We start from the raw sequence: 26,754 nt of genomic DNA on the forward strand, positions 1-26,754 counted from the left end.
AGTGACCCCCAACCTCAGGATCCATCAATATAGATGAGTCAGAACCATGAAAGAGGAATCCTTTCCTCCTCCTGTGGAATACTCGGATATCAGCCCGGGGATATGATGAGACTTGTAGTTCCTCAGACGGAAGATCTTTGCTCCAATCCAAGAGGTCTCCTGGTGTCATGCTGGTTCTTCTCATAGATGGATTCCTTCCATAACAGATTGCAACATTCCCAACCAGCAGAGAGAGAAGAACATACAGAGGCTTAGCTGCCAGCGCCGGGGCGTACAACCTGGCCGCAATCCCAACACTAATCACACCCCGCCACAGAAACCACAACAACACCGAGAGGGAGCGCAGCCAGCACTTCAAACATCAGCCCAGACAAGGGATACCCCCAGAGAAGAAGAGGGAAACTTACCGCATATAGGGGCCCACAGATATCACATAGGGGCCCACAGATATCACATAGGGGCCCACAGACAATATTCAGTGCATGTAATGTTACAGAAACAGAGATTGCAGATATAGATATTACAGGAGATGGTCAGAGACTACAGACATGATACAGGAGAGGGTCAGAGACTGCAGACAGGATACAGGAGATGGTCAGAGATTGCAGACATGGTACAAGAGATGGTCAGAGACTACAGACATGATACAGGAGAGGGTCAGAGACTACAGACATGATACAGGAGAGGGTCAGAGACTGCAGACATGATACAGGAGGCTATCAGACATGATACAGGAGACTATCAGACATGATACAGGAGACTATCAGACATGATACAGGAGACGGTCAGAGACTGCAGACATGATACAGGAGAGGGTCAGAGACTGCAGACATGATACAGGAGAGGGTCAGAGACTGCAGACAGGATACAGGAGGCTATCAGACATGATACAGGAGACTATCAGACATGATACAGGAGACGGTCAGAGACTGCAGACATGATACAGGAGAGGGTCAGAGACTGCAGACATGATACAGGAGAGGGTCAGAGACTGCAGACATGATACAGGAGATGGTCAGAGACTAAAGACATGATACAGGAGAGGGTCAGAGACTGCAGACATGATACAGGAGACTATCAGACATGATACAGGAGACGGTCAGAGACTAAAGACATGATACAGGAGAGGGTCAGAGACTGCAGACATGATACAGGAGACTATCAGACATGATACAGGAGACTATCAGACATGATACAGGAGAGGGTCAGAGACTAAAGACATGATACAGGAGAGGGTCAGACACTGCAGACATGATACAGGAGATGGTCAGAGACTAAAGACATGATACAGGAGAGGGTCAGAGACTGCAGATAGGATACAGGAGACTATCAGACATGATACAGGAGACTATCAGACATGATACAGAAGACGGTCAGAGACTAAAGACATGATACAGGAGAGGGTCAGAGACTGCAGACAGGATACAGGAGAGGGTCAGACACTGCAGACATGATACAGGAGATGGTCAGAGACTAAAGACATGATACAGGAGAGGGTCAGAGACTGCAGACAGGATACAGGAGACTATCAGACATGATACAGGAGACGGTCAGAGACTAAAGAAATGATACAGGAGATGGTCAGAGTCAGAGACTGCAGACATTGTACAAGAGATGGTCAGACTGCAGACATGATACAAGAGATGAGCAGAGACTGCAGACATGATACAAGAGATGAGCAGAGACTGCAGACACTACAGGGGATGGTCTCTCTGCACTACATTGCAGTGACATCTCATTTCTCAGTATCTGTCTCGGTTCCAGGAAATGTCAGAACTGGAACTGGACCACGTCCCAGTCTTACACTGAACACAAAACATACCAACACGTCTCCCAATCCGGTATGAGAGGGACTATTACCCGCTACAGACAGTGAAATCACAGCGCACTTTATTACTTGTCCCTTATCTTATGACACCGAACACCCAACCAATGGGGAAAAGCCACACTCGCCATTAAATCCTCCCCCCGACCTCCCCTTCAGTCTGAATTCATCAACCTCCAGAGACTTTTTTTTTTATTTTAAGACTTTACGATGTTTTTCGTTCCTTTTTAAATGTCTCCATGGTCCTCTGGTTAAAGAGGTTGTAAACCACCGGACGAAAAAAAAAAAAAAAAAGAAACCTGTAAGACAAAAGGAATAATGAGCTAGCGTGCATTACATACTAGCTCATTATGAAATACTTACCTTAGAACGAAGCCCTTCCAGCAGCGCTTGCTCATCGCTGAGACAGCTGACATCTTCCCCGGCGTTGCTTGCGCGTGGGAGCCGCCTGTTTGCGGCACGGGCTCTGAAGGTCCGGCATGATAAGTCAGACCTTCAAAACGCATGCGCCGATGACGTCATCAGCTGCATGCACTCTGCATGTCTCCTAAACGGTGCAAGTTTAGGAGATATTCACAGTACCTACAGGTTACCCTTATTATAGGCTTACCTGTAGGAACAAGTGGTGTAACAATGTTTACAACCACTTTAATATAAGTAAATATATTAAACCTCCCCATCTATTTACTAATGCTAGCAGCATAAGAATTAAAATAGTCAATGTTGATTGAGATAACGAAGTTCTGCTTTAAATATGGGTAACATGTTCCCAAAGGTGCATTAATTCATTTTTAATATTTAAAAGCAACCCCCCCCCCCCCCCCATCCTTCCAGGTCTCCATGCTTTACTTTGCTGAGAAATCACTTTTAAAAACACTCCTCCAGCATTTTTTTTTTTTTTTTTAGCTGCGGCCATCTTGAGTAAGGGCAGATGATCCATGTAGCATTTACTTCCTGGAATCCATCTGCCCTTGGCTCAGGCATGCAGACAGGAGGGTGCGCTTAGCTGAGAAAGCTCCTCCTTCCCTCTTGGGATGTATAACATCATTTCTGCCTAGGCCAGAAACCAGGAAGTAACTTGAGAAATGTAAAAAAAAACAAATGTAAGACAAGTAAATATATTAAACCCTCCTATCTATTTACTAATGGTAACAGCAGAAGGGTTAAAAATAGTTAATGATGATTGAGAGAGAAGTTCCACTTTTAAACGAGTGAGGTGCCTTATGTCCGGTATTTGTCGGGTGGGTTCTAAATTTATATATATATATATATATATATATATATATATATATATTTTTTTTAATATTAATAATAATATTTTATATAATAATTAGAATATATATATATATATATATACATATATACACACATATATACACACACACACACACACATACACATACATATACATATATACACACACATTTTTTTTTATTATTATAATATTTTATATAATAATAATAATAATTATAAATAATATATGATATCATTATAATTTTTATAATAATAATAATAATAATAATAATAATAATAATAAGTATATATATTCATATATATATATATATATATATATATATATATATATTGTGACAGGAAGTCAGGTAAATCTGGGAATGTAGTCACTGAGAGGAGACACATTCCCACCTGCTTTGAAAAGTTCACTGATACTATAGGGTGTTGGCTGCAAAAAGAGCCAGCAGGAAGTTGAAAACCATTCAGCTGTTCAGAATGAGGAGATCAAGGCCTCTATAATTTGTCCAGAGAAAATCTATTGAGTGCTGCCTCCTGTCGCCGTGTGGGCTGGGAGAGGAAGGCAGACATACGTGTACCTCCCGACGCCGTGTGGGCATGGGAGAAGGACTGCTGCCTCCTGTCGCCGTGTGGGCTGGGAGAGGGGGACAGTCGGATGTGTGCCTCCCGACAAGCTGGTGAGCATGGGAGAAGACCCCCTAAAGCGATGTGAAGCTAAGGAGGGTAACCACGAGTGAAGACGTCTCAAAGGTGAGAAGACAAAGTGTTCCATGTGAAGAGTGTGAAGAGTAAAGGGACCTGTTAAATGAACTGTGTTCAATGTGAAGAATCTGAAGAGTAAAGGATCCTGTTATAAATGAACATGTGCTGTGTGAAAGAAAACAAAGGGACATGTTCAATGGACAATGTTTGTGCTGTGTGAAAAGCAAACAAATGGACATTTGAGTGTCTGCTGTAGGATCAGCAGTGTCGGCCCAACAGTAGGTTGGAAAGACTTCTTAGGTAGGTTCCAGCTGTGAGAAGGTAGCCGCCCACAGAGGCAAGGATTTATTTTGTCTTTTATTTTATTTTGGCTGTTTTGACGCTTGCAATTGTGTGAAGTAAATTGCATGAATAAATCAGTCTTGTTTTCAACCTCTGCTCGGCTATCTCTCTGTGAAAACGCACCCCCAAAGGGGTCACCCATACGCCTACCACCGAGCTAATCCCTTACAATATATATATATATATATATATATATATATATATATATATATATATATATATATATATTTTTTTTTTTTAATATTAATATATATATATATATATATATATATTATAAATAATAATATATGATATAATTATAATATTATATATATATATATACACATATATACACACACACACACACACATATATACACACACATTTTTTTTTTATTAATAATTATAATATTTTATATAATAATAATAATTATAATATATGATATCATTATAATTTTTATAATAATAATAATAATAATAAGTATATATATTTATATATATATATATATATATATATATATATATATATATATATATATATATTTTTTTTTTTATTTAATATTAATAATAATATTTTATATAATAATTAGAATATATATATATATTATATAAATAATAATATATGATATAATTATAATATTATATATATATATATATACACATACACACACACATACACATACATATATATATATACACACACACATTTTTTTTTATTAATAATTATAATATTTATATAATAATAATAATTATAAATAATATATGATATCATTATAATTTTTATAATAATAATAATAAATATATATATATATATATATATATATATATATATATATATATATTTTTTTTTTTTTTTTTATACATACAAATACATACACATTGTTTTAGAGATCCAGGTGATGATCACTGGCATATCTGGACGGGAATCAATTCTAAGGGACTGAATGTGACATTGTAAATGATTTTATATTTACCGACTAACATTACACAATGTACGTTTCCTGCTCATGTACAATGATGCGTTGGCACTGGTCAATTACTAGGATCCTAATAGACCAGGAGCACCTCTAGACACACACAGATTAAACCACCTCAGCTCTGGAAGGTTTTACCCCCTTCATGACCAGGCCATTTTTTGCTATTCAACACTGCACTACTTTAACTGGTAATTGTGCGTTCATGCAACACTATACCCAAATCAAAATGAATTTTTTTTTTTTAATACAAATAGAGCTTTCTTTTGGTGGTATTTGATCACCACTGTTTTTTTTTTTTTTCTGTTGTTTTGTTATAAACGATAAAAAGGCCACAAATTAAAAAAATAAATAAATATTATTTTTTGCTTTCTGCTATAAAACCTATCCTATCAAATCAATTTTTTTTATAAATTTAGGCCAAAATGTATTCTTCTACAGGTCTTTGGTAAAAAAAAAAAAAAAAAAAATCCTAATGAGTGTATTTTGATTATTTTGTGTGAAAGTTATAGTGTCTATTAACCACTTAAGCCCCGGAAGATTTTACCCCCATTCCGACCAGGGGGTATTTTGCGATTCGGCACTGCGTGAATTTAACGCACAATTGCGCGGTCGTGCGACGCTGTACCTAAACGAATTTGACGTCCTTTTTTTCCCACAAACAGAGCTTTCTTTTGGTGGTATTTGATCACCTGTGCGATTTTTTGATCACGCGCTATAAACAAAAAAAGAGCGTCAATTTTGCAAAAATAGCAATATTTTTCACATTTTTTTATATGAAATTCCCCCAAAAAAAAATGTAAAAATCAAAATTTTTAAAAATTTTCGGCCAATTTGTTTTATGCTACCTATGTTTGGTAAAAAAAAATCGCAAAAAGCGTATTTTGATTGGTTTGCGCAAAAGTTATCGCGTTTACTAACAAAGGGAAAGATTTTTGTCATTTTTGTTGTTTTTTTTTTTAACGCGTAATGGCGGCGATCTGCGATTTTTTTTGCGGTACTGCGACATTGCGGCGGACAGATCGGACCCTTGACTGACATTTTTGACACTTTTGGGGTTACCAGTGACATTTCTACAGTAATCAGTGCTATACATATGCACTGTTACTGTAAAAATACACTGGTAGTGAAGGGGTTAACTTTATTTGGAAGGGAGGGGCTGTGTGTGTCCCTAGGGGCGTGGTTTCTACTGTGATTGGCTGTGGCTCTAGCTGTAAGGACACTGATCAACGGATCTACATACCAGATCCGTTTTATCAGTGTCTTTGCAGCGAGGAGAATGACAGGCAGTTTGTTTACACAAGCTGCCTGACATTCTCCCTCTCCCCCGCCGATCGCCGAGTGACCGGCGGACATCGGGTCCGCTGGTCACACGCGCGGGGGGGTCCGTGACCACGCGGGAGCGGGGGCGCGCGCTCGCTCCCTAGACCCTCACAAGCAAGCAACGTAGCCCTACGTTAGTTTGCCTGTGAGGGGCTGACCGCCGACGTAGATAGTCGTGCGGCGGTCGGCAAGTGGTTAACTATGGTGTATATACTGGAATTTTTTATTTTTATACTAGTAATGGCGGTGATTAGCAACTTATAAATGGGACTGTTCTAGTGCGGCAGACAATCTGACACAAACCGACACATGGATGGAACTGACTGACACTGACATCACCAGTGACAGTGCTAATACTATACAGCCGTTGCCAAAAGTTTTGAGAATGACACAAATAATAATTTTTACAAAGTCTGCTGCCTCATTTTTTACGATGGCAATTTGCATATACTCCAGAATGTTATGAAGAGTGATCAGATGAATTGCAATTCATTGCAAAATCCCTCTTTACCATGAAAATTAACTTAATCCCATAAAAAATATATTTCCACTGCATTTGTGAAGGGCGCCCAAGAAAGTCAAGCATGCACCAGGACCATCTCCTACAGTTAATTGAGATGCGAAATTGGGGCACCACCAGGGCAGAGCTTGCTTAGGCAGTGGCGGCTGGTGCATGATAATTTGGGGGGGGCAGGCAAAGACCCCCCCACACCCAGCGGGACGGACAGACGGATGGCCGGCCGGCAAATACACCACCCGCCCACCCCCCAGCGGGACGGACAGATGGATGGCCGGCTGGCAAATACACCACCTGCCCCCCAGCGGGACGGACGGCCGGACAGCCAGCATTCTTACTTCTTCCGGCCGTGTGTCTCCTCCCTCTTCCTGGCCAATGACCACTAAAATCGATTTTCTTTGCAGCCAATATGAAAAGGGGTCTCACAACCCGCTTTTTGATTGGCTGGGAGGAGAATCAGTGTAATAATAGTGAATATTCATTCGCTATTGTCATACAACTGGGTGGGCTCAGGGCACAGTGCTCTGCGCCCCAAGCCCACCCTTTTTTGAAGCCTATTAGAGCCTCTGGCTCTAATCACGTGCTTCAAAAAAAAAAAAAAAAACCCATTGGAATCCATGCGTCCGGCGCCCTGCATGTGGATTAGGGGGGCGGCGCCCCTGCGCCCACCACGTCTGTACGCACAGTGAGGAGAAGACTTTTGGAGGATGGTCTGGTGTCAAGAAGGGCAGCAAAGAAGCCACTTCTTTCCAGGAAACATGTCCGGGACAGACTGATATTCTGCAAAAGGTACAGGGACTGGACTGATGAGGACTGGGAAAAATTTATTTTCTCTGATGAATCCTCTTTTCCATTGTTTGGGGCATCTGAAAAAGAAATCTTATCCGGAGAAGAAAAAGTGAGCGCTACCATCAGTTCTGTGTCATGCTAACAGTAAAGCATCCTGAGACCATTCATGAGTGGGGTTGCTTCTCAGACAAGGGGGTTGGCTCACTCACAGTTTTGCTTAAGAACACCGCCATGAATAAAGAATGGTACAAAAAACATCCTCCGAGAGCAACTTCTCCCAACCATCCAAGACCAGTTTGGTGAGGAACAATGCCTTTTCCAGCATGATGGAGCACCTTGCCATAAGGCAAAAGTGATAACTAAGTGGCCTGGGGAACACTTGGGGTACAAATTTTGGGTACATGGCCAGGAAACTCCCAAAACCTAATCCCATTAATCCCAAATTGAAATGAAAAAAAAAAAGGATTGCAAAAAAAGTTGTGCAGGAACCTTTTTCAAAGTTGCTGCAGCTTGAGTCGCAACGATTTGAGCCGTTCTATTACCAGTAACGGGGCGTGACTTGTCATGCGATTTTGAACTGACAAATCACACTGGTGCTTAGGGCTTAGACTAATATTTTAAATTGATTAAAAAAACAGCCACATTAGGAAAAAAAATTAAAACATAGATTCAAATGTAAATGCAGTAAATGATACAATGTTTCAAAACTGTAAAGTGCATAGAATGTATTGTCTCCATATCTCAAAAGGTGACCGGGGGCACCCAGTAGGAGACCTGCAGCATGTCCAATGGGTGTCAAGAGTCTAGTGACGTCCCTGGCACCTGTATATTGGGAATATTGGGTTTTCGATTGGCAATATCCAATATTCCCAATAAATGGGTGCCGGGGACTTTGTTAGACTCTGACACCTATGGAACATGCTGCAGGTCTTCTACTGATTGCCCCCCCCCCCCCCCACCAATCTCCTTTAGCGATATGGGAAGGATATGGAAAGAGTTTTGGGTTGGTGAATGCTATAGGGGCCTTTATTAATCATTAGCATTGAGGATCAATATAACTGGGAATATTGGATATTGGGAATATTGGATTTTCAAATTGGCAATATCCAATATTCCCAATAAATGGGTGCTTGGGACTTTGTTAGACTCTGACACCTATGGAACATGCTGCAGGTCTTCTACTGAGTGCCCCCCCGCCCCCCCCCCCCCCCCCACCAATCTCCTTTAGCGATATGGGAAGGATATGGAAAGAGTTTTGGGTTGGTGAATGCTATAGGGACCTTTATTGATCATTAGCATTGAGGATCAATATAACTGGATATATTTTTGATCCTATCATTGGTATTACCATCATTGTTTTCTTTTTTTTTGTAGAAGGTTGTGTTAGGAGTAACACATCATCATTGCAATTCAGAAGAATTGCAGAAGATTTGGTGATCACTAAACCCAAATAAGAAATTACTAACCTCTGCCCAGACCCCCACCCTGCTAACTACTGTAACCTCAAACAGCCTCTGCCATAGTCCTGGCATTCAAAATTTGCTTACGGTCAGAGCTCTGCCATGATCTGCACGCCCGGGCGAATGACTAGTAAGGAGAGTTTCATATGGAGGTGGTAGGAAAAATCCCCAGATCTCACCTCCTCATTATAATATGAATACATCACTATACAGAGCCGTCTGTTACCTGCGGCCCAACCCTTCCTGCATTCCTGGCCTGTGATTACAATCCAGCAACATGCACATTCCTCTGCCCCAGGGAGGGGCTGTTCCTGCCTGGGGGGGGGGGGGGGGAGAGGAATATCTGCCCCACTCACAGGTTCACCGATTAACCCTTTCATGATTGAGAAGGCCTACTAATTATCTAATAGAGGGCTCAGTTACCCTGCTCATGGATTTTCCCATAGATCTACTTATGGATCTGCTCATGGATCTCACAGTACAACATTGCAAACGCTGACTCCTTGCACCCATCAAACCATGCTGGTTTTGCTGTACTTTTGTGCATTAAAAAACTTTAAGACACAAACATTGAGTGAAGAGGGTGCTAAACAGTAAAAGCAAATTGAGCTATTTATATGTGATGTTTGTGCAACACCCTCGTGTCTAAGGGACATAACATTATATAATAACAGTAACAGTGTGAATCCGGAGAAGGCCAGTTTCTCCCTCGCGGGTTAATGCCGTGACAAGTATTTCTGCAACATCTGTTTCTGTGAGTTGTGATGAAAACTACATAACTCTCTGAAATCGGGGGACTCCAAAGTCAGTAGGAGGACCAAAAATATAACTTTTATAAATTAATGAGTTCCCAGTTTACATCAGGATCCCTGATGGAGTCTCCCTTACACCAGAGTCCTCATCAGATCCCCCCCCCCTTACATCAGGGTCTCCATCAAAAAGTCTCCCCCAAAAGGTCTCCCCTTACGTCAGAGTCTCCTTTTACTTCGGGGTCCCCAATAGAGTCTTACTTACAGTATATCAGAGTCTTCCTTACATCAGGCGCCCCACTGGAGTCCCCACTGGCAACAGGGTCCCCATCAAAAAGTTCCCCCCAAAAAGTCTTCCCTTACCTCCGAGTCGTCATCAGATCTCCCCCCCCCCTTACATCAGGGTCCTTGTTGGGAGTCCCCTCTTACATTAGGGTTCCCAGTAGAGTCTCTGTGACATCAAGAGTCTTCAACAGATTAGCCCCCTTACATCAGGGTCCCCATCTGAGTCCTCCCTTACAACAGGGTCTCCATCAAAAAAGTCCTCCTCCAAAAGTCTCCCCTTATATCAGGGTCCCGATCGGATTCCTCCCTTACATCAGGGACACCATCAGGTCCCCCTCAGGTCCCTCTCTTACATCAGGGTCCCGATCGGATTCCTCCCTTACATCAGGGACCACATCAGGGACCCCATCAGGTAACCCCCCTCTTACATCAGGGACCCCATCAGGTCCCCCCTCTTACATCAGGGTCCCCGTGATGGTCCCCCTCTTACACCAGGGTCCCCACCAAGGTCCCCCCTCTTACATCAGGGACCCCATCAGGTCCCCCCTTACATCAGGGACCCCATCAGGTCCCCCCTCTTACATCAGGGACCCCATCAGGTCCCCCCTCTTACATCAGGGACCCCATGATGGTCCCCCCTCTTACATCAGGGACCCCATGATGGTCCCCCCTCTTAAATCAGGGTCCCCATGATGGTCCTCCTCTTACATCAAGGTCCCCACCATGGTCCCCCTTTTACATCAAGGTCCCCACCATGGTCCCCCTCTTACATCAGGGACCCCACCATGGTCCCCCTCTTACATCAGGGACCCCATCAGAGTCCCATTCAGAATCCCCACTTATATAAGCACTCCCTATATATTGAGGTCCCAGAGTTCCCTGTATATCAGGGTCCCCATCAGAGTTTCCCCCTTACATAAGGGTCCACCCTTACATTATTTGCGGTTTCTTCCACCCCTTTTTGTTTGGCAACTTTTGTTGATTAGGTTTTCTTTTCACCATTTCTCCTACATTGTACATTTTTATATTTTGATCTTTTATAATCTGAAGTGAAAGTGAAAAGCAGAAGTACAACCAAAAGTATAGGCCCCTAGGAGATGGTTGTACTAAAATCCGGCAGAGACTAGTGGGGCCGGGCAGAGAACATCTACATAAACCACCATCCACACAGCCTGACTCAGCCTATTAGTGGAATCATTGGGTTCATCTCAGGTAATCAATGAACGGGAGTCATAAAGATGCAGCACATAATGTCATACAATATGCTGCACCATACAGGTCCATCATAACATACAAAATGAGACATATGTCCCATAGGGGGCCCAGAGGGGACAGGAGAACCTTTAGGTTCCCATAATTGGAGGTGCCACTTTGGCCATGTAGAGTCTACGTGACATAAACCAACACCATGTGCAATAGACAATGTCATAAATGTTAGCACATGCTTATTAAACACGAAGCTGAGCACTCTACTTTATAGACCCGGCCCGCAGACATTCACCAGTTGCACCGACAGACTCCTTTTAAGGTCCTTGTAAAGATTCCCCAACTTTATAGAGAAGACATAAGAAGATCAACTCACCATAAGCTCACTAAAAGTACATTCTGCTTTCCATCATTAAAAAAAAAATCCCCTGGATATACCACATGTATCAAACATAAGGTCCATGGGCCTGAATCTGGCCCACGGGCCATTATATGTGGACCTCGCACCACTCCTGTAGCTGTGTCGCTCCCCTCCACCCCCACCTTGTCTCAGCAGTTGGCAGCCGAGAGGAGGCCAGAACTCCTCAGCCAGATCTTGCACCTTTTTGTGCAGAGGAAAGGATCTTTCTTTGGAGAGGATCGTCTCTGCCCCCCCCCCCATATCTCAGCAGTTGCCAGCCGAGAGGAGGCCAGAACTCCTCAACCAGATCCTGCACCTTTCTATGCAGAGGAAAGGATCTTTCTCTGGAGAGGATCGTCTCTGCCCCCCAATATCTCAGCAGTTGGCAGAAGAGAGGAGGACAGAACTCCTCATACAGATCCTATGCTTCTCCATGCAAACAAGCAGAGGATCATCTCTGCACCCCCATCTCAGCAGTCGGCAGCAGAGAGGACGACAGAACTCCTTCTACTGACCCTGCAATTCTCCGTGAGTTGACATCTGATGTAAGGGGGAGGGGGTGCCCAACCCCCAAATCCAACTGGACAACCATAAAGCTGATGCGGCCCATGATGAAATTGAGTTTGACACCCCTGGTATATACTGTATATATTAGGCAGAGCCTGGGCCATATTTATCAAGTATTAACCCTTTCACCGCAATAGCCGTTTGTGCATGTTTTTTTATTTTTTTTTGCAGACATTTTAAAAATTCATTTTAGGCCGGAAGATTACTAAAAACCCCAAAACATCATTATATAATTTTCTAAAAGCAAATTATCAATAATCAATAATACATTACATCAATATTTAATATTTTATTATTCTAAGTAGAACTATAGGACAAAAAAAAAAATGTTACCCCCCTTTTTGCATAAACCAAGGAAGGGTTATAAGAATTATTATTATTATTATTTTTTTTTGCCATTTGTGTCCCATTGGAGAGATTTCCCTTCACTTCCTGTCCCATAGCCAAAAAGGAAGTGAGATTAAATCCCTGCAAATTAAGAGAATACCTTGGGGGATCACCAGGTCACCAGAAATGTGGAAAAACCCAAAATTTAGGATTTTCTTTTTAATTTTCACTTTCAAAGATAATGGTAAAAAGGACAAATAGAGGGGGGGGGGGGTGAATCTTCTTAGCAGGGAAACAGAATCCAATAAAAAACAAACACACAACTGACAAGATTTCTAAACCCTCTCCGCTCTATCCAAAAAAAAAAAAAAAAAAAAAAAGGGGGTTTTGCTTTTAGTTATACTTTAACCACCGGAGGATTTTGCTGTCTTCCGTCCAGGCCACTTTTTGCGATTCGGCGCTGTGCGACTTTAACTGACAATTGCGCGGTCGTGCGACGCTGTACCCAAACAAAATTTACGTCCTTTTTTTTCCCACAAACAGAGCTTTCTTTTGATGGTATTTAATCACCTGTGCGATTTTTATTTTTTGCGCTATAAACAAAAAAAGAGCAACAATTTTGAAAAAACAACAATATTTTTCACATTTTTTTTATATGAAATTCCCCCCCAAAAAAATGTAAAAATCTAAATTTTTTTAAATTTTTGGCCAATTTGTTTTCTGCCATCTATGTTTGGTAAAAAAAAAAAAATCACAATAAGCGTATTTTGATTGGTTTGCGCAAAAGTTTTTGCGTTTACTAACTAAGGGAAAGATTTCTGTCATTTTTGGTGTTTTTTTTTTTAACGCGTAATGGCGGCGATCTGCGATTTTTTTTGCGGGACTGCGACATTGCAGCGGACAGATCGGACCCTTGACTGACATTTTTGACACTTTTGGGGGTACCAGTGACATTACTACAGTAATCAGTGCTATAAATATGCACTGTTACTGTAAAAATGACACTGGCAGGGAAGGGGTTAATTTTATTGGAGAGGGAGGGGTTAATGTATGCCTGGTGCTTACTAACGTGTGGGGGGAAGGTGACTGAGTGACACAGGGACAGCTATGCTGAACACTGCGATCTGTCACTCCCTGTGTCTTAGGAGATCCGCCCGCTCTGTTTACACAAGCGGGCGGATCTCCAGACTCGATTCCCCGACGATCGGGGCAGAGCAGCGGCGATCGCCGCCGCTCCTCCCCTGGCCCGACTCCCGCTGTGACTGAACACAGCGGGAGCGAGCCTCCGGCGGCGCGCGCGCGCCGCCCACAAGGGGCGGAGTCCAGCGACGTAGGTCTACGTCGCTGGACGATAACGAGCCATATTGCTGCAGTAGCAGCAATGTGAGCGGAGGTCAAGTGGTTAATGATTATTGTTAAAAATAATAATAATAAATATTTTTAATAATAATAATTAAATTATTAACTTATTATTTGAAATATATTAACAATAATAATTAAATAGTAAAAAAAAAATAATAATATTATTATTATTATTATTAATAATGTTATTATTATTAGCAACAACAACAAATAACCATAATACGGTGATAGCATTTGTAACAATGACACGGCTACAAATTTTAAGGGGGGGGCCACACCTCGGGCTGTCTGTCACCTTGGAAAGTTCCAGGCCCCGGGGCTGCAGACGGTGAGCTGTCTCGGCGTGCCACCCTGACATCACCCCCAGCCACAGACTGCGGCTCCCTGTTCTCATACACACCGCAGTTTCCTTAGTGTTGTTGACAATGGAACATGACGTGAGCAAAACACACAAAAATATGTACAATGGCCATATAGACTGCTTCCGGCACATTTTTCACTCCGAGGCTTTCTAAACCTCATGGTGGCGAATGCCGAGACCAGATTCCTGTGGGCATAGATCCTAAATCTTTCATCCAATTTCTAAATTGCTGCATTTATAAATGTCAAAAGCCAATATGAAAAAGGAATAGTCGTGGTAAAAAAAAAAAAAAAAAAAAAAAGCACTTGTGGGTTTAACGTATCTTTTTTTTTTTGTAGAATTCTCTTAAGTGGGTGTGGCAGGGGGTGTGTCCTATGCCTACATAGTGTCTCTAATAGGTGTCCCTTGTTCTCATCTCAAAAAGTTGGGAAGTATACATTATAGTAACATTTATAGCAATGTTTAAAGTGTAGGTATGGATAAAAGTTTTACTTTTAGTTTTGGAGGGAGGATGAAGGAACTTTCTGTTTCTTTCTCTCCTTGTGCAGGGGGACTGATCTTGACTCCGCCCCTCCTGTAGTTTTCTAGTTTGTAGTGGGTGGGGCTTGCTGGGCCCCTCCCACAGTTCTGCTCTCACTCCTTCTACAGGTCGACTGGTCTTGTCTCCGCCCCCTCATGTAGTTTTCTACAGGCAATCTGTAGTGGGTGGAGCCTTCTGGGCCCCTCCCACAGCTCTGCTTTCTCTCTCTTTGTACAGGAGGATTGGTCTGGACTCTGTCCTTCCTGTTGTTTTCTACAGCCTGTAGTGGGTGGAGCCTGCTGGGCCCCTCCCACAGCTCTGCTCTCTCTCCTTGTACAGGGGGGACTGGTCATGACTCCGCCCCCTCCTGTAGTTTTCTACAGGCAGACTGTAGTGGGTGGAGCCTGCTGGGCCCCTCCCACAGCTCTGCTCTCTCTCCTTGTACAGGGGGACTAGTCATGACTCCGCTCCCTCCTGTAGTTTTCTACAGGTAGCCTGTATTGGGTGGAGCCTGTTGGGCCACTCCCACAGTTCTGCTCTCTCTCTTCCCCTTGTACAAGGGGATGGGTCTTGACTCCGCCCCTTCCTGTAGATTTCAAAGGCAGTCTGTAGTGGGTGGAGCCTGCTGGCCCCCTCCCACAGCTCTGCTCTCTCTCTTTGTACGGGGGACTGATCTTGACTCCGCCCCCTCTTGTAGATTTTTAAAGCAGTCTGTAGTGGGTGGAGCCTGCTGAGCCCCTCCCATAGCTCTGATCCCTGCACAGCACTGAGAACTTGCCGGCTTTTCCCTGGAGATATCAGAATTTCTCCAGGCGCTGGCCTTCATTCTCTGGCTACCTGCTGATTTATAGGAGTGAAATCAGCATCTCTTTGGCCCCCTACCTCCCTAGAGCCATATAGGGCCCCTTAGTTCAATGCACCCCACAGAGCCACTCCCAAAGCTGCCATGGCATTCCTGCTTGGAATGACCCAACCGACACACCGGCATTTTTTTCTCCCACTGATACCGACCCAGGGGCATTTTTTCCCCCCCATTTACACCAATTCAGCTGCGTTTTTCCTACTAGTGATACCGCCATTTTTTTCTTAGCCTGGCTAAGACCCCATATTTTACAGCGGGGCAGTATGTGCACCACCTTTAATTTGAATTCACTGGGGTGTGCAACAGCTATTGGCACTAGTGCTAGCATTACCTACATTTTGGTGCGGCGCACTGCATTTGCCGTTATTGACCCCTCCCCCTGATCGACCCCTGCTCCGCCCCTTTCCTCTCAAGCCGACTGATTACCAACACTTCCTAGGTGGAAGCCTGTTCACTTTGGAGAGATTTCCTCTGACTTCCTGCTGCAACATTAAAACAGGAAGTGGACAGGACAGGAAGCAACAAATTACCTGGCAGGATTTTCTGCAGGCAGCATGGAGTAGGTGGGGTCAGCTTTGCCCCTCCCACAGCTTTGCCCTCTAAGTCTATATACAGCACATTGATGACGTCACTGCTGCTTTTACAAGGTAATATCTGGGTTTTCAAAGGCATTTGGCGCCACAAAGTGGATTTAAATCTTTTGAGGATTATTGTAAAAAAAAAAAAAAAAAAAACTTAAAATCAGGAAATGCTGAACGATTTTGTCAGTCAAGGTTGTGGATTTACCTTTGCCCTTCATGTAGTTTACCCAAAGATCAATGACCAAGGTGTGGATGACCCCCATGCAGGACAATGCTGAGGGGCCCGTATACATCAGGGGGCGGGCCCAGAGACGGGCGCATACAAAGGGCGATGTATATATGGAGAGAAGCGTCAGAACACAGCACTGCGCACGATGGGCCAATTCACCATAATGGGGGCACAAAATACCCGACCCGTCACACCCCCCACCTATACAGCATCAGATTTATTATTATATATACTCCAGTCTGCAGAATCTCTCACCATTCATTCACAGTGTGGAGAGCAGATCTGTAAGTGTTACATAACTGCAGCAGGCTGTGCTGTGTGGCAGACCTGTGTAAATCTCAGGACTGGATAGGCAGTGAAGTAAAAATAAATGCCCACCAGCAGCTCTTGCTCTACGCTACTGCGACTCTGGGTGATCGCATTTTGCAGCAGCTCAGTATCCAATAGGAAGGTTGGCTGCAACTCATGCTCTTGCCAATTATTAGCAGAGAATTTAATTGTTTGCATAGTCAAAATTTTCTTTTATGGGGGGGGGTTAAGTAAGACAAGAATTAAAACTGATGTCAGTGCATTTTTGCTGTCTGTGTCCCGGGGAAAAGCTTGGATTGTCAGCTCCAGGGCCGAGCAGTAACACAGGATGACTTTGCTGTCTTCCCAACACTCCTCAGTGGAGGGCAGAAAAGGTCAAAACTTCCTGTCAGTGACAGTGAACAGCCTGAACTTTCACTTCCCTCTTCTGTTCATCAGAAAATGTTTATTTTCCAACTTCTGTATCCTCCCTGTCCCCGGGACTCCAACCTTCTGTATCCTCCCTGTCCCCGGGACTCCAACCTTCTGTATCCTCCCTGTCCCCGGGACTCCAACCTTCTGTATCCTCCCTGTACTCGGGACTCCCACCCTCTGTATCCTCCCTGTACTCGGGACTCCCACCCTCTGTATCCTCCCTGTACCCGGGACTCCCACCCTCTGTATCCTCCCTGTACCCGGGACTCCAACCTTCTGTATCCTCCCTGTACCCGGGACTCCCACCTTCTGTATCCTCCCTGTACCCGGGACTCCCACCTTCTGTATCCTCCCTGTACCCGGGACTCCCACCCTCTGTATCCTCCCTGTACCCGGGACTCCAACCTTCTGTATCCTCCCTGTACCCGGGACTCCCACCCTCTGTATCCTCCCTGTACCCGGGACTCCAACCTTCTGTATCCTCCCTGTACCCGGGACTCCCACCTTCTGTATCCTCCCTGTACCCGGGACTCCCACCCTCTGTATCCTCCCTGTACCCGGGACTCCCACCTTCTGTATCCTCCCTGTACCCGGGACTCCCACCCTCTGTATCCTCCCTGTACCCGGGACTCCCACCTTCTGTATCCTCCCTGTACCCGGGACTCCCACCTTCTGTATCCTCCCTGTACCCGGGACTCCAACCTTCTGTATCCTCCCTGTACCCCGGACACATCAGTCTTTAGCAAGCAGTGAAATCAAACTCTGGGCTTTCCATCATTACCCAGATCGGATTGTGTGTGTATTTCCCAATCTGTACAATCCGATCAGTCAGCACCCCGTCTAAAGCCCCTAACACACGTACCGATTGTTGGCCGTAAATATTCGGCCGACGACCGTTCGGCCGATTGTAGGCTTGTTAGTGTGATGCTTCCGACAGCGCATTTTCGCCCGAACAGAATCTGTCGTGTAGGCATTAAAATTTTTGTTGGCCAACACCAGAACGGCCGATTGTTCGTCAGTCAGTACAGATTTCGGCCGACAGACAGCAGATTTGCAAGACTGGGCATGCTCAGAGAAGAAAAAAGACAAGGAAAGTTAACCATCACATGACATCACTTTTGTTGGCCAACAACAGCCGACTGCAGAATTCGTGTGCAGTCTTTTGCAGTTTTCAACAGACAGGACAGCCCTGGACAAAAGACGGCCGATCGTTCGGCCGACGATTAGTACGTGTGTACGGGGCTTAACTTTTAGATCATTTGGAAGACCCAAGGAAACTTGTAGAAGAAATAGACATCTGAGATGGTTATGGTGTGATTGGAGTTTCCATCTCACCGATATCCAGTCCATACACGCACAGATCAAAATGAGATTTAAAACACAACCTAATGTTCAATTTGCACCGGAAATATCTAATCAAAGTCACAAATGTGTCAACAATATTGGGGAACTACAAGTTCCAACATGCCTTGTAACCTATAGGGTTGGCACACACTGCCAGACTTCCTAGCAGGTAAAATAATAGACCGCCAACAACCTCAGTCTTACAAATCCCATAAAGCCAGACACACATCTTACAATCTGATTGTCAAATCTCCTTTAGATCTACCAGGATCACCCAGAGAAGGGGGGGGGTGGGGGCTGATTGGATATAAAATCAATGCATTGTTCAGGAAGACCCTCACACTTCATAGCTGTCCATAATTCTAAACAGAATTGTACAGAGATTGTAATATTTGGAGCCAGCTGTACCCCTTTTAGATATACATCTCTCTCTATATATTATATATATATATACACACACACACACACACACACACACACACATTACATATACATACATACATACACACTAGGGCTGGGGAATATAATCAAAAGATCGATGCATCGCGATTCGACCCTTCGCGATTCTGCATCGATGCGGGCTGCCGGCATAATCGATTATACGAAATGATGTCATCAGCCGCGGCCACGCCCTATCGCGCAAGGGGAAAAAAAAAAAAAAAAAATCACAAGATCGCAAGATCGGCAGCTGATTGGTGGGTTAGTGGCGGGAGCTTAATAAAAAGGCTCCGCCCCTCCCCTTCCGCCTCTTTGACCCGGGCCGAGGCGCAGCAAGACATCCCCCGCGTGTATCGGCGTCCCACCTGCAGCCTAGAAGCCAGCCATCCAAGCCAGAAGCCGCCAGTCCAGTGAGTCCACACACAGGAGCGAGGAGCCCCAAGTGCATCCCCATCGCAGCCAGCCAGCGCCGCCAGCCTCACCTCACCTCACCGTAGCCGACAGGCCCTGGAGGCCCAGCCGCCACGCCACTGCCAGTGATGCCAGCCGCCCGCCACAGAGCCCAGAGAGCAGCACAGCACCTGTCCTCCTCTGCAATGCAGTGCACAACAACCCACACAGTCACACAGCAGGTATGTCCGAACAAATAATTGTGTAATCATTCATGGGGGTCTCTCGTCTGTATCTCTGGGGGATGTCTGTGATGGGGGGGGGGGGGGCCTGGGACAGGGGACGGTCGGTCGGGGCCCGGGGGTACTGTTCTGCTGTGGCAGTCTGGCAGCCAGGGGGGTCAGTCAGTGTCAGTGGGGGCCTGTGGGGGTCTCTGTCAGTGTCAGTCAGCTATGGGGGTCTGGGCAAGGGGGGGACTCACTCAGTGTTTGTCAGTGCTGTGGGGGATTGGGGAAGGTGTGGGGGACATCCAGGTCTCTGTCAGTGTGGGGGTCTGGGCAAGGGGGGGGGGGGGGGACTCACTCTCAGTGTTTGTCAGTGCTGACTGGCAGTTGCAGAGGGAAACAAACATCACGGTGAACATGGAAGTTATGCAGCAGTGAACTATTGCCAGGTTCACCCTTGAGGTTTGCTACTAGTCAGGAAGTGCTCTGTTTTGTAGAGGACAGGTTATGGCACACCTGGAATTTATTGCAATGCATACAGTATATTCACATAAAAGGATTTATATATAATGTTTTGTGGGAATTTATGATGACCATTTTCACAAGAATATTAGCTTGGCTGGCTGGCTGGCTTCTTCTATCTTGGCTTGCCTTAAAGTACAACTATAGGCCAAACTTTATCCAAAAAGTTTTGCCTTTAGTTGTACTTTAAATGGTGGTAGACCTGGCTTATATTAATATTTTCTTTTATGAAGCAGTAAACTGCACTACTACAGTTTTTTACTAATTTTACTGTTACTTCTAGTAAAATACTAGTGTTGTTGTCTGTCTCTGCTATGCTGTTTGCATTTTCAGACCTTCCTATATGTTTGCAGTGCAAGTGCACTAAAGTATGCAGGGCTTGCAGGCCATGACAGGGTCCAGGAAAGTGTCCTTTGAAGCAAATGAAAATAAAAAGGATTCTTTTATTTGTGACTGCTTGATTGTTTGTTTTTTTTTTTTATAAAGTTTTGAAAACCATTGGGCAGTGGGCTGGGCATGGGCATTGGGCAGTAATCGTGATGCATCACGGAATCTAATTGTATCGAATCGCGACCCTAATAATCGTAATCGCATCGAATCGTGAGGTAAGTGAAGATGCACAGCCCTAATACACACACACACACATATACACAGTAGGCGAAGGTCACTTTGTAGACCCTCTATGTCCCTCACTTTGTACATCGCTACAGAATATGACGGTGTTACAGAACTCAAAAGTATTTCACAATGAGCCCAGCATACACATAATAATAATAAAATACAAAATATAATTTCAAAATGATATGTTATTATTATTATTAGTAATAATAATAATAATGTAAACATGATAAAATATAATAAAATAAAAATAATTTAAAAATGACAATAAAATGATTATATTTAATATTATTATATATTACTGAAAATAATAATAATAATAATAACTTAGTGGTTAGCACTTTTGCCTAGCAGCAAAAGGATCACTGGTTCAAATCCCAACCACGACACTACCTGCCTGGAGTTTGCATGTTCCCCCTGTGCCTGCGTGGGTTTCCTCCGGATACTCCGGTTTCCTCCCACACTCCAAAGACATGCTGGTAGGTTAATTGGCTCCTGTCTAAATTGGACCCATTATGTGTATTAGTGATCAACCGATATCGTTTTTTTATTGCCGATACCGACATTTGGTCATCGCATATAAGTATCGGCCGATATCTGTCGAGATTTTCGGACATAAAAAAAATTGTATTTTATTTATTTTTATTTTTTATTTATTTTTTTTTATTTTTATTTATTTATTTATTTTTTTTTTTACACAGGTACTCTTGAGGAGGGATCTGGGGGTCAGCACTTAAAAGCATTCAAAACGCCAAGTTTGGCTATTTTTAATGCTGTCATTTTTTTTAATCTGTCGCCGACTACCCAGAAGTGATTAAGTGGCTCTGAGGATGCCTCGAAACGCGTCAGCCGTCATCCTAATAGGACAATGGACTACTTCTGAAACTCAAGTTTCTGAGTCCGATATGACTGATTTCATCTGCGTTTGTGAGTAGCCATTTTATGTTACAACAATAAAGCCATTATTTAGGATAATGCGCTAGGTCGGTGCGCCCTTTTTTGTTTACCCGGAAGTGATGTCATGACTTCACTTCTGGGTTTTTACATGGAGACCCAATCAGAGCCGAATGCGGCTTTGATCAGGTCTTCGGCGGCCGTGCAGGTAGGATGCCCGGGTCTCCCGGCGGGACGAGCCGCGAAAGGTGGCAGGGGGGGGGGGAGTTGTCCCCTCCCGCTCCTTGTAATGACAGCCGAGAGGCTTCTCAGCCGCATGGATTGTCATTACAAGACAGCCGACCGTCGCCTATGGATGCCGGTACCGGGGTGATGCCTCTAGCTGCAGGCATCACTCCGGTACAGCACTTTCCTGAAATATCGGCAATATTGGTAACCTCCGGGGCCGATTCCGATGTATCGGCGAAAGTGCAGATCGGCTCTCGATATATCGGCTTTGCCAAGAATCGGTCGATCCCTAATGTGTATGTATGAATGTGAGTAAGGGCTCTTTCACACGGGCGGTCCGATCAGATCCGCCTATCAGTTTTTTAGGCGGATCTGATCGGATCCTCCATGCAGCTCTATGGGGCAGCGGATGTCAGCGGAGGTCACCTCCGCTGACACCCGCTGCCATCCGCATCCGATCCTGTGCTGAAATCTGGACGGATGGAAACCCTATTTTTCCATCCGTTCAGTAATCGGAGCGGAGCGGATCTGATGAGATCGGACAAGCGGTCCGCTCTCCTCCGATCCCCCATAGAGGGCAGCGGGTGCTGAGACACCTCCCTCTCCGCTCTGCAAGCGGAGACGGAGCTGTCATCCGCCCGGCTCAGCGGGGATCGCGGATCGATCCCCGCTGAGCAACACGGATCTGCCTGCGGAGGCGGACCGTGTGAAAGAAGCCTTAGGGACCTTAGATTGTAAGCTCCTTGAGGATAGGGAATGATGTGAATGTACAATGTATATGTAAAGTGCTGCATAAATTGACAGCCCTATAGAAGTACTTGAAATAAATAAACAACAATAATAATAATAATAATAATAATAATAATAATAATACAATTAAAAAGAAAAAAGATAAAATAATAATAATCAGGATTTATATAGCCTACTACAACCCTATAGAAGTACTTGAAATAACAGTAATAATAACAATAATAATAATAAAAATATAATTTTAAAAAATTATAAAAAAAATAATAATCAGGATTTATATAGCCTACAGCTCTGCTGAGATATCCCCTTCCAGCTGGAGCATGCTGGGCCTTGTGTTCCGCCAAGCCCTAGATCATTCCTCTCTGTACAGTTCCAGACTGGCACAGCGGTGACTTTGGTTACGTAATCTTGTCTATGAAGGCACTTAGTGTACAGGAAACACAGAATAAACAAGGGAGCGCCACAAGTGCACACATTACAGAGGAGCCAATAGTGTTCAGCAGAGTCCCCTGGGACCCAGAGCCCGGGGTGGGGGGGGGGGGGGTTGCTCAGGGAGCACAGCCTGATCTACCGTGCAATATAAGCACCAATCTGAATATTTCACAGCCGTTCCCTCCAGCTGCTCCTGTGACTCGTCATTTATGGTGTGCAGTACATGGAGACGCCTCTGCCTGTAGGACTACAAGTCTCAGCATGCCCTTCCACCATTAATACTCTGTCTACAGGTGAGCATTGCTGGCTGGACAGACCGGTCAGCAGACTCAGATCCCAAGCTGACATTCTCTCTAGGCTTTTGTCTTGGGTTGGCCATACACAGCCCAACCACTGGAATTCCTTCACCTTCCAGAGATAATCGAGCAGTGAGGGGTTAATCAGAGAACACTCACAGCTGTCAGAAGGATGTGGGATTGCACACATTGTCCATTGTGTGGTTGCATGACAGTTATTCACTTCCTTCTTTTATAGCACTAAATAGAATATAAAATTTATATACACCCTATATTACCAAAAGTATTGGGACGCCTGCCTTTACACGCTCATGAACTTTAATGGCACCCCAGTCTTAGTCCGTAGGGTTCAATATTGAGTTGGCCCACCCTTTGCAGCTATAACAGCTTCAACTCTTCTGGGAAGGCTGTCCACAAGGTTTAGGAGTGTCTATGGGAATGTTTCAACATTCTTCCAGAAGCGCATTTGTCAAGTCAGGCACTGATGTTGGACGAGAAGGCCTGGCTCGTAGTCTCCGCTCTAATTCATCACAAAAGGTGTCCTATCGGGTTGAGGTCAGGAAAGTCAAGTTCCTCCACCCCAAACTCACTCATCCATGTCTTTATAGACCTTGCTTTGTGCACTGGTGTGCAGTCATGTTGGAACAGGAAGGGGCCATCCCCAAACTGTTCCCCACAAAGTTGGGAGCATGAAATTGTCCAAAAATGTCTTGGTATGCTGACGCCTTCACTGGAACTAAAGCCCCGTACACACGCATAGATTGTTGGCCGTAAATTGTCGGCCAATGTCCGATCAGCCGATTGTATGCTTGTTAGTATGATACTTCCGACAACCAACTGCGAATTTTCGGCCGAAAAAAATCTGGTGTGCAGGCTATAAAATTTTTGTTGGCCAACAACAGAACGGCTGATTACAGTCAGGCAAAAATCAGATGAGCAAGACTGGGCATGCTCAGAGAAGAAAAATCACACGGAAAGTCAACCATCACATGACATCACTTCTGAAGTTGGTTTTTGTTGGCCAACAAAAGTCCAGTGCAAGTCTAGAGCACATTTCAACCAACAAACTACACTGGACAAAAGACGGCCGATCGGTCGGCCAACAATCTGTGCGGGTGTACGGGGCTTAAGGGGCCAAACCCAACCCCTGAAAAACAACCCCACACCATTTTCCTCCCTCCACCAAATGATTTGGACCAGTGCACAAAGCAAGGTCCATAAAGACATGGATGAGCGAGTTTGGGGTGGAGGAACTTGACTGACCTGACCTCAACCTGATAGAACACCTTTGGGATTAATTAGAGCGGAGACTCTGAGCCAGGCCTTCTCATCCAACATCAGTGCCTGACCTCACAAATGCACTTCTGGAAGAATGGTGAAACATTCCCATAGACACTCCTAAACCTTGTGGACAGCCTTCCCAGAAGAGTTGAAGCTGTTATAGCTGCAAAGGGTGGGCCAACTCAATATTGAACCCTACGGACTAAAGCTGGATACACACTATACAACTTTTGTTGTCAGATTTCCTTTAGATTTACCTTTTCTATGGCCTGCCTGATTGCATAAAAATTGAAAGTGTTTAGGTTTGACCTCCTATTATATGGTTTTGGTAAGTCTGAAGGAAAAGAAATCTAAAGACAATTATAGTGTGTATGGCCCATAAGACTGGGATGCCATTAAAGTTAATGTGCGTGTACAGGCAGGCGTCCCAATACTTTTGGTAATATAGTGTAGTTCTTGGTGGATCCAATACTGGCCATACACACTTCGATAAATTACTTTTTCCCCGATTCACTTCTTCCAATAAAAATAATCGATCTATAGTCCATAATCAATTCAACCGATATACCACATATGGGGGAAAGTGGATTTCAAGCGATAGTTAAGATACAATAGTAAGTTATCGATCGCATCTCTGTTCCCATCATGTAATCTCATAATCAGATCAAAATACAATCATATCCTTCAACAAAGTATCTTGGTGTTGCCGATCGGTTTAAAAATGGTTTAAAAATGATCATTAAAATATCCACCCAGGTCCATTCAGGATTGAATCTGCTGCGTAAACTGTCGGCGCTATATAAATCCTATATAATAATAATAATAATAATCTGATCTAAATGGAGTCTATATTGATCAGAAGGGAAGTTATGGCAATTCGATTGATCTCCGATTCGAGGCTACATTCACACCGGAGATTGGGGAGGGGGGGGGGGGGGGAAATCGGTGTGAATAGTAGCGACGGGAATCAGATTCCTGCTGCGGCTGCCAGACCCCATTCACTATAATGGCAAGCCACCACATCTGCAGCTATTTGCAGCTCTCTGCGCAGCCAGCGATTACATTCGTTGGTTGCTGCTGGATGCAGGCAAAGCCCTATTGCAGGTGTGAATGTAGCCCAAGGCTATGTGTAGATGTGCGTCTAAACGGTCGCTCCTCCTACAAGCAATCTGCATTCATATCGCCTGTCAGATGCCTCCTCACCACCTGTTTTAACCCCTAAAATGCTGGACCAACGCATGCGGTTGCAGCACAGCTGCATAGGTCATGTTCGGTGGCGGTACTGCCCACAAGAGGGCAAAGCGTCACAACCGTGGCATGTGAACACCCCTGTCTGCAGCCTAAAGCGGAGTGATTGTGGGGGGGGGGGGGGGGGGGGGGTTCTAAAGACATGGCTCAACCACATGTTTAACGTCTCACAATCACAAGTCTAAACAAGCGCTAAGCCAATGCGACTTGACAGTTCAAAGTCACATGCTGGACGCAGGCAAAGCTCTAACCACCGGTGTGAATGTAGCCTAAGGCTACAGAAATGGAACTGTTCAAATCACGAAGGTTCCTGCGCTATTTGTACGATTTCAGTGCGACTTTCATTGACATCTGTTAAATGAAGGTGTCGGCAAGCAGCTGCAGCACATGAAATCACACTAATAGTCGACTTCAAAGCCGCACTGGTGTGAACTGGGGCTAAAGGAGATTGTATAGCGTGTGGTCCACTCTCACAGTTTGTATAGTGTGTGGTCCACTTGGCACTTCTATTCGGTTGCACAGAACGCACGGAGTGACCATCGCAGAGGTCGGGTCATATAACAATGATAGATATTCCAGGGAAGGAATGGGTCATCACACACAAAGATCGCTCTGCGATGCGTTCTATAAAAAGGGATATTCCGTTTGCACAAACAGTTAAATTTTCTAGAAGAACCTTCGAGAGATCTGCTGCCTCCAGTGGGTCCAACCAGGACCGACCCTTCAAAGGTTTCTCCTGAAACGTGAACTGTTCCT

General features: G+C 44.4%; 1 protein-coding gene across 2 annotated transcripts in view; it reads right to left on the bottom strand.

The window, feature by feature from the left end:
• MST1R (macrophage stimulating 1 receptor) overlaps window positions 1-26,754 on the bottom strand; it is a 107,999-nt gene that overhangs the window by 79,943 nt on the left and 1,302 nt on the right. The gene's annotated exons all lie outside the window — the stretch shown is intronic.

Source organism: Pelophylax lessonae (assembly GCF_965119305.1).
Source record: "Pelophylax lessonae genome assembly, chromosome: 8".
NCBI classification, from domain to species: Eukaryota; Metazoa; Chordata; class Amphibia; order Anura; family Ranidae; genus Pelophylax; species Pelophylax lessonae.